Raw genomic sequence first — 9,556 nt, 5'->3', positions numbered from 1 at the left:
TTACAGGTTCACAACCAACTTTATGTCCTGTTATGCCATGGAGGTATATTAATTCTAGAACAGGGGCATCTCCAGTCTTTTTGAAAAGCAGTCTTGAGTAAAGGACTTGTATGCTGAGGTGGACTTGAACCCTGTCTGTAGCCCCGGAGAGCATTGCCTTTATTATCCCCAACTAATCACCCTAAATTTTTGGATTACATATCTGTACCACCACAGAGTTCTAAAATTACCAGTTTGAGTCACATAGTGGACTGTCTACTACACAACAGGGAAAGGATTTGTGTGTGGAGCATGGCTTCTTCCTACAGACCAAAGGAGGAGGAAGAGTGCCCTTGGCCTGCAGGCAGGGGCTGGGCCAATAGACAGGGGGTGAGGTCACCTGTGACCTTCCATCTTTCCCCTCTGCCTGGGAGAACAGGGCCTACAGGAAGGGGTGGGGCCACCTGTGTCCTTCCTTCTCTCTCCTCAGCCTGGTAGGGTTGGGCCTGCAGACAGAGGACAGGGCCTGCAGACAGAGGGCAGGGCCTGCAGATGGGGGCAGATCCTGTAGACAGTTGGCAGGGCCACTGTGTACACTGCAGGGGGCATTAGACCAGGGAATATCTTGATCACAGACTGCAGTTAAAGGCAATGAGCCTTATGGGTCTCCATTAGAAAGAAGGACTGATGGGGCATGGTGAGTGACTTTCTCTGTAATTTCTCTGCATGTATTAATTCCTTCCATGTGAATGAAGACAGACACTATTGGCTGGTGTACAGTTTAGGAAGGATAGCTCGAAGTACTAAGTATTCAGTTTCCAATTAGCAAACTCTCCTGTGCAGATATGTGCAATCCTGGTTGATACAGAGAAGTCAGCTGAGAAGTTTGAGATACAGGCCACTGGCTGTAACTCCATGTATTAGCTTATACTGGCTAATATTTTACATGGGACAAAGTCATACAGTCTCTTATAAATGGTATTCACTCTACCATGGAGGTGCTGTCTCCATTTCAAAGTCAGTATAGCTACATGTAATTTAAATTATTTTTATCATTTAAAAAATCAAATATTGGTATCATTTATTAATATTCAGATTCTTTTAATGAATTATTGAAAGTTTTTTCTATTTTTCTACGTTTCCCAGTTTAGGAATTTTATTCCATTTTTTTTTCTTAACTACTGCTTGTTTGTGTATTTATTTATGTAAGTTTATAGCAGTGCTTTTCAATTTTGGAGGTCATGGCTCTCTTTGAGGGATTAAATGACCCTATCACAGGACTGGCCTAAGAAGGTGCAGATATGTATATTATAATTCATAACAGAAACAAAAATATAGTTAAGAAGTAAGAGTGAAAATAATTTTATAGTTGGGGTGTCACAACATCATGAGAAACTGTATTAAAGAGTCACAGCATTAGGAAGGTTGTGAACCATTGATTCAGGTCAACATGTCCTGTAGCTCAGGCTTGACTCACACAATATAATTGAGAATTGCTTTAAACACCTAATCCTGCCTCCACCTCCCAGTGCTAGAAAGACAGTCCTGCAAATCCTTCCAGGCTGGGCCTTGACAGCTGGTCTGTGGGAAGGAAAAATAGAGCAGTGAATGAATGTCCTCCAACTTCTCTAGATTTTATTGTGAATTTAGAATTAAAGTAGAACTTGTGTAAGAATTGAGTTCACTGACCAACTGTAAAGCAGGTATAGTCACCGCAGAGAGAGGCATGAGCAAGAAAGGGTGAAAGCTTTCCTGCTGTGATAGTAGTTGACCTTAGCAACGAGTAGTGAGGTAGTCAATGTTACAGGATCAATGTATGTCCTGACTGGTCATTTCTTGGGGCCACATACCACGCAATCAAGAATCTGGATAAGAACTGAATTTTCATGAAATCAAATTATAGTAGTTACACCAGTTGAACCTAAGCAGTAGGACTGGATAGAATGGTGTGGTCCTGCCTAAAATGACTGTGATTTCTAGGTTTAAGATATGTACCCCCAAAGCCGGGTGGTGGTGGCGCACGCCTTTAATTCCAGCACTCGGGAGTCAGAGGCAGGCGGATCTCTGTGAGTTCCAGGCCAGCCTGGGCTACCAAGTGAGTCCCAGGAAAGGCACCAAAACTATACAGAGAAACCCTGTCTCGAAAAACCAAAAAAAAAAAAAAAAAAAAAAAAAGACATGCACCCCAAGAGAAATGATGTGAGTAGTACTTGGTGTGATCTAATACAAATCACTAGTCTCTGGGGAACATGGCCATGAAGCCTATTTCAACTTTTTAACAGAATTATTTGGGATTATATTTACATTATTATCACTATCTCTTCCTTGCCTCCAAGCCCTCCCATAGACCCTTCATTGTGTACTCATCCATGACCTCTTTTTGTTTAACAACAGTTACTGCTTGAATGTTACCTGTGTTGGGTTGCAGGACTTCCCAACTATGAAGCAAAGAGTTGGCTGCACTGGACATTGAGTGTGTCATGAGCTGTGCAACCATAGGATCCTGTGCCTTGAAAGAGGAACAGGAAGTGCTGTGGGAGACTGGATGATTTTAATAAACTACAACTTTTCTAGATTTGTGTCTAGTGTGGAAGGACCCACCTGGGAGGGTTTTTTCTCTCTGAGTCTTTTGATGTCTGCACACCCAGTAGGGTAACTGCTAATGTCCTGAAGCCTAGCTGAGTGATCCAGCTAATGAGGGGCTCTGGGAAGGCTTAGCAATCAGGAGCACCAGCAGGAGGTAGTTTACAGGTTCTTTCCAGGATTCTCCTCTGCCTCTGCTGTAATGAGTTGTGAGGAAGTCCACAAGCTATGTCTTGGTGAATGTTGAGTGCTCAGAGCAGGTCTGCTGAGCTGTCATTTATGCTGGGACTTGGATGGACCATTAGTCAAAGTGTGGTTTTGTTGGTCCATGTGGTGACCTGGGCAGTAAGTAGAAAGATGGTAGAAAGATGGTAATGTGGACCATCTTTCAGCAATACATGTTTAGAATGCTTCTACCTTTCTGCTACCATCAGCCACAATGGTGTGATTTAGTTCTGAGGGACAAAGGGAGTTTCTTTTCTGCAGAGATTTCTAAGGAGTGCATGGTATTGGGTAGATGCACAGGGAAGAATCCACATCTTGTGCCACAATCCATATGATAGGAAGCATTCATAACTAATAAGAAGTCTCTGTGTCATAATTTGGGAGCTGGTTGGTGGCTCAAAAGAAAGCTGGCTACACGCCCACACTTACTCCATCTGAAACTGGTTGTTATCTTTTGCTATTACTATTGCATATATATTTATATGTCTGTGCACATAAATATATATGAGCTACTGAGTCCATTTGCTGTTTCTTCTATTTATATGATTACAGGGCAGACCACTTTGTTTTGAATAACCAACTAGGGAACTTGTTGCTGGAGGGTTTCTCTCCAGGTTCCCCAAGCCCTGCAGTCCCACAATCCACTTATAAAATAATCACTCAGACACTTATATCACTTATAAACTGTATGGCCGTGGCAGGCTTCTTGCTAACTATTCTTTTATCTTAAATTAACCCATTTTTATAAATCTATACCTTGCCACATGGCTGGTGGCTTACCAGAGTCTTTACATGCTACTTGTCCTGGCAGTGGCTGCAGTGTCTCTCCCCTCAGCCTTCCGCTTCCCAGAATTCCCCTCTCTCCTTGTCCCACCTACTTCCTGCCTGGCCACCTACTTCCTGCCTGGTCACTGGCCATCAGTGTTTTATTTATATAGAACAATATCCACAGCAGGGACTCATCCCTGGGAAAAACAATTCTCCCCCTCAATAGTCTGTAGTTTCCTGTAGTATTTGGTCTAGGGAGAGGGTCTCATTAGATCCCCTCACACCTTCTGTGTTAGTATGTGTACTGGCCATGATTTCTCTTCCACATGAGATCTTCTTGCAGGGTTCAGGGTCTGTCTACTTTGTTAGCTGTGGCTTTGAATTCCCACCTCCTGTATGAATGTAGCTCTGGAGGTCCAGGTCTCCTCTTCCAGAGCCCTGTGGTTGTAGTGGATGGGCTGCCATGCTGTCTCCTCGGGCCTTGATCTTAAAGCAGCTCTCCAGTTTAGCTTCCAATCACTCCACACTGGACCTCTTTCCTCAAATCTGAGGTCACCACAGGATTCCCAGGTTCTCCAAGTCAGGCTAAAAATGATGTCTGGAAGGGCATTTCCAGAGATAGTGAATATTTGTGAGCATGTTTTATGGGTGTGTCTGTGAAGGACTTGCCTGGAGGTGCATCTGATGATTGCTGTTGGGTTTGCCTCAGGGAGAGGATCTTTTTCCCAAGTGATTGGCAGGCTTGGCCCAGGGAGCCAGGGAGGCAGGGATGCACAAGCTCACAGGCCCTGTGCACCAACCCAGTTCTTGCCTTGCCTATCACAAATATCTGTGAAGCTGAATGGGGTGTTCATGGAGTGTCACCTGCCCTGATCATTTGCAGCCCTCGAACTAGTCCCTGGAAACTCCTGGAAACTGGATCTAGCTGAAAAAGGAGTCCAACCAAAGCTTCTGATGAAACCCAGATAGGTGGAGGTCATAGTGCTGCTGCTGTATCTGTTAGGGATAGCAGGATGCTGAAAACAGCACAGGAACAGCTGGCCATGGTCATATAGGTGAGAACCTGATGAAGGAAAAGTGAGGCAGGTATCCAACTAGTCTTATTCAGGACTTCTTGCCACCAGGTTACCTTCTGAGTCTTTAGTCCCAAAGCACTCTACAGACCTTCTTTGAGTCCAAAAGCCTTCCAAATACTTCCTGGTGCCCAGCTGCTTTACAGAGCTTTCCAGGGTGGCCCCAATGCCTTCTGAGACTTCAGGTACTGCAAGAGTCTTGGAATGTTCCAGAGACAGCATGGGTGATATTCATAGGTAAGCTCCTTGGTAAAACTGGAAATGTTATAAGCTAAACACACTCATAACTATATTTTGAAGCATTATTAATTTTGTATTTAAAAATCTAGTTATATTTGCTATTATCAAAATTATGGAGCTTGTTGATATTATAAATTGCTGCTCTTCCTATAGATTGTGGTTAGACAAGTCAGGGTTAGACAATTGTTTGGAAGCTCCCTCTTATATGGGAAACTGTCATGTTTTGAATAATGAGTCAATGATATAGAATAAAATGTTTATTGGAATTTTTTGTTTGTTTGTTTTTTGAGAGGGTTTCTCTGTGAAACAGTCCTGGATATCCTGGAACTCACTCTGTAGACCAGGCTGGCCTTGAACTCACAGAGATCTGCCTGCCTCTGCCTCCTGAGTGCCTGGATTAAAGACATGTACCATCACCACATGGCAAATTTGTCTAATGTTCAATATATATTATTTTATATTTGTTTTATATATTCCATATTTTCAATACGTATTATTCATTAAACTATACAGTGTGAGTTTTAGACTAGCTGGAATTTTCTAATGGGACCTTGTCTCAAACAACAAAGTAAGATTATATTCAACTATATTTGTGTGTGTGTGTGTGTGTGTGTGTGTGTGTGTGCACATGAGCACTATGTAGACCATATTCAAAGAGATCTACCTGACTCTGCTAACATACTCAAATATATTCATTTATGAAAATGATTTTTCAGGGATCAATGGCTCACACCTAAAATGAATTTGAGATATTGTCCTTAACCTGAGGACCTCTGCAGTGGTTAAGCTGGGACCCTTGAGTGCATATTGGAAAATGTTTTCAGGGTGAGTCAATACAAATCAGAGTTGGAATTTTATTTTGAGACAGGGTTTCTCTATGTATCTCTAGCTGTTACTGAATTCAGAATGTAGGCAAGATTGGCCCCAAACTCGAAGAACTCTGCCTCTGCTGTACAGGTATTGGAATAAAAGTTATTTGCCACATTGTCCAATTTTAATTTTATTATCTATTTACTTATGACAGTTTGTATGTATGTGCTCATTTATTTGTGGAAAGGTGTGCATATGTGTCATGGTTTGGGTGTTAAAGTCAGAGAACAATTTGGAGTGCTGGTCCTTTCCCCTCAGCATGTTTGAGATGGGGTCTCTAGTTTGCTATCACATGTAAATAGGCTTGCAGGATTTCTCTTGTCTGCCTTTCTCTCTTGCCTTAAAAACCACTGGATTATAGGCATGCACTCTTGAAACTGTATTTGTAATACACAAGTAAAGGGATGGTTGCAAAGTGAGCACTTCATGTGTTGAACCATTTTCACAGCCCTAAAGTTTATGAAACAGAGAATTTTGGAGTGAGTCTGTTTTGAGACAGAGTCTCACATTCTAACCTTGTCTGGCCTGGAACTCACTATGTAGTAGATGGGCTAGGCCTGGAACTTGAAGAGGTCCACCTGCCTCTGCCTCATGTGATGATACCTGGGTAAAAAGTAATTTTTATTATGGATTTAGCACAGATATTAGTAGAAATAAGTTTGGGAAAGTGTAGTCTTGTGAGGGAGAGCCACACTTAATTGATAGAAAGCCATGTGACAGTGTGTGCCTTTCTAAGATCCATTTCAATGGGTTCTTAGGGAGTTTCTCTCTCTGTGTCTCTCTTCTCGGTGTCTTTCTGTCTCCTTCTCTTTGGAAACAAGATCATAGTTCTGTTCCTGAGGATGTTTGGGTGTGATTCTGTTTTAATGAGGTAAAAGCATGGGTCAGAAGAGTTCTGCACTGTGCCTTACTCTACATGAGGTTCATATTTCTGCCCTGCAATCCTCAGACAATTGCTGCTCACATCTGGGAAAGGAGTAAGTCCTTATTCAAAAGGTTTTACATACTTTGGCCTTAAATATGGCTCATTTGTATTTGAGATATCACTTTAAAAAGGAAAATTTTCTATCTACACAGCAAATTTTATTAATTTTGTGTGACAGTTAATATTGATTTTTCAATTTGATAAGATCTAAAATCAGCCAAGGGAGACTCCTCCAGGCCCATATTTGAGGACTTATCTAGATCATGTTTTTCTCTGGGGTGTGGTTATGAGAGATTATCTTGTATAGGAAGTTCATTGAGATGAGAAATCTTTTGTCCCTTCCAGGAGTGATAGTACCATTTCATCCCATTGTCTTGTTACTGGATTATGTAATAAGAACCAACATTTACCATTCTCTGACTCCTGACTATGGATACAAGGTGATCAGGTTAATAGGAGAATTAACATACAATAGATTGAAGGAATAGAAACTACCCTTGCTTGCTATCTGGCTAGAGCCCAGATATTTGGGAGTTTGCTGAGATTTTTCTACCTTGGTGTCTTGACTGCCAATCCAAGATTGAAGGGCTCATGGAGAGCTGATGACCATGTCAGAGATTCAAAACACCTGCAGAAAGGGCCTGAGAGGACACTGCTTACAGCAGACACCCGAACCTGTGGTAGATTCTAGAACCATAGGATAAATAAGGAGAGTTGCCAGTGTGGAATAGTATTGGCACTGTAGGAAAGTTGTGTGTACTAGGGATGGCAAAGTCTAAAACACGGAGCTTCCCTAGTCCATGAGATCCCAGAATATCATTAACAGGCTCAGAATTTGCACAATGTGATACAGGAAGCTGTTCAAAAAGGAAAGAACAGAAGTATTGCTTCCTGATTTGTTTTCCTTAAATGTGATTGATTATTTGCTATGCTCCTGTTCTTCCCTTTTTGAAAACAGTGGGATGTTATTTATTTTTTTTCACAGAATATACATTTAAGAGACTGTAGACTTTTTAAATGTTGGAATTTTTAAAGGCTATGGGATTTAAGAATTTGAAAGTGTTTATGTTATGATTAACATGAGACTCTGGGGAACATGGATGGAAACATTTTGTTTGATAGGGATGTATTGTAAAATTATGAGTCAAATGAATATTTCCCCCAAAGTTACTTTGGGTCAGGTTATTTTATCCACTTAACAGAAAAGAGACTACTCTACCACCTGTTTGCTGCTCAAAATGAAAAGAACCCAGATTGTCAATTCATGGACATCTACCAGACCTTTAACTTGAAATACATTTTTAATGGTGATCTATGAGACACAACTTTGAGTCTTTTTCTGTGTCACTAATGTATAATTCCTTAATGCTTTCATCCCTGTAACCATGTACATAAAAGCTCCAAAAAGTGGACTTAGTAGATTGTCTTCATATATATCAACATACTGATTCATACTTAGTTTACAAGGAAGAAGTTAGAATGGAAATTCATACTTAGTTTACAAGGAATAATGGAGTGGAAAGGAAAGTGATGGAATGAAGAGAAAAGAGAGGAAAGTGGTGTAATATCTTTTAAATAAAATGTATAGCAATATATTTTAAATAAAAAGTGGGGCTAGAGAGATGGTTCAGCAATTAGTAGTATTGGGGGTTGTTACAGAAGACCAAAGTTCTATTCCCAGAACCCACATGGTAGCTAACCATTTGCTGTAACTCCAATCCTGGGCATCTCCTGTTTTTTTTTTTTTTTTTCTGGACTCTGTAGATACTGTTCACAGACACATGTAGGCAAAACTCTCACATAACTAAAATTAAAAACCAGTTAAAGCCGGGTGGTGGTGCCTCCCAGCACTCAGGAGGCAGAGCCAGGAGGATCTCTGTGAGTTCGAGACCAGCCCGGGCTACAGCGTGAGTTCCCAGAGAGGCACAAAGCTACACAGAGAAACCCTGTCTTGAAAAAAAAAAAGTTAAAAACAGAAAAAATAAAAAATAAATTTCTCTTCAGTGGTTTCAAAGTCCCAAGACAGACAGCAGACAGAGATAGTTAGAATGAACTCCTTTTTGTCCTGAATGGAAGGAGCCGTGGTCTCTCAGAGCCGCAAAGAAAACAGCCTTGTTCTGAGCTGAAAAAGCTCAGCAGAGCATCCAATTAAGAGCATGACCACAGTGCTATAGTGATTTTCTTAAGTTTTCTGTTTTTGTTCTCTTCTTTTCTATCTGTGAGAATTGTTACATGGTATGTTGTGCCAGATCTGACCCCAGAGAGACACGAGGACAAGCATACCGAATGCAAAGCAAGGTTTATTCTGTTTAAGTTTACAGCTGTGGCAGGGAAGCTCTTCCAATGCACTCACTCATAGCAGTGAGGCTGGAGGAGCTTGCCTTTCTTTGTGAGGCTAGTTCTTAAAGGCACAGACCACATAATTCATTCCCACAACCTCCTGTCCTTGGTTAGTATCAGTTTCCTTTTTCAGTCTTTCATGTTATCTTTATCTTTTTTTGTTCAGCAACCATGTTAGGAGTTTTAGAGTGTCTCGGGTTTGAAAGTTGGATGTTATGTCCAAGTGGCCACTCTGAATATCTGACTCTGTGTTTTTAAGTTCCTGTAGCTGATATTACACTGGAACTTGAAAGGGGTCTAAGTTCTTATCTATACTTAGGAATCCTGGTTTAAGCTTCTCTTTGTCTGTAGGGCATAGAGTTGGGGGGAGGTTACTGAGTTTCACAGGTACAGATATCTTTTAGTTCAAACATCAAGATTAACAGATATCATAGGCTCCAAAGCAATCTACTTTCATAGTGTCTTTTCTGTGATTTTCAGCTAAGACCTTGTGGTACACTCTCTGTGAGTTTGAGAACACTATGTTGTATACAGTGAGTTCCAGGACAGCCAA

Source organism: Peromyscus leucopus, unplaced genomic scaffold (assembly GCF_004664715.2).
Source record: "Peromyscus leucopus breed LL Stock unplaced genomic scaffold, UCI_PerLeu_2.1 scaffold_1190, whole genome shotgun sequence".
In the NCBI taxonomy this organism is placed as follows: domain Eukaryota; kingdom Metazoa; phylum Chordata; class Mammalia; order Rodentia; family Cricetidae; genus Peromyscus; species Peromyscus leucopus.
Note: the sequence above shows the minus strand (reverse complement) of the source record.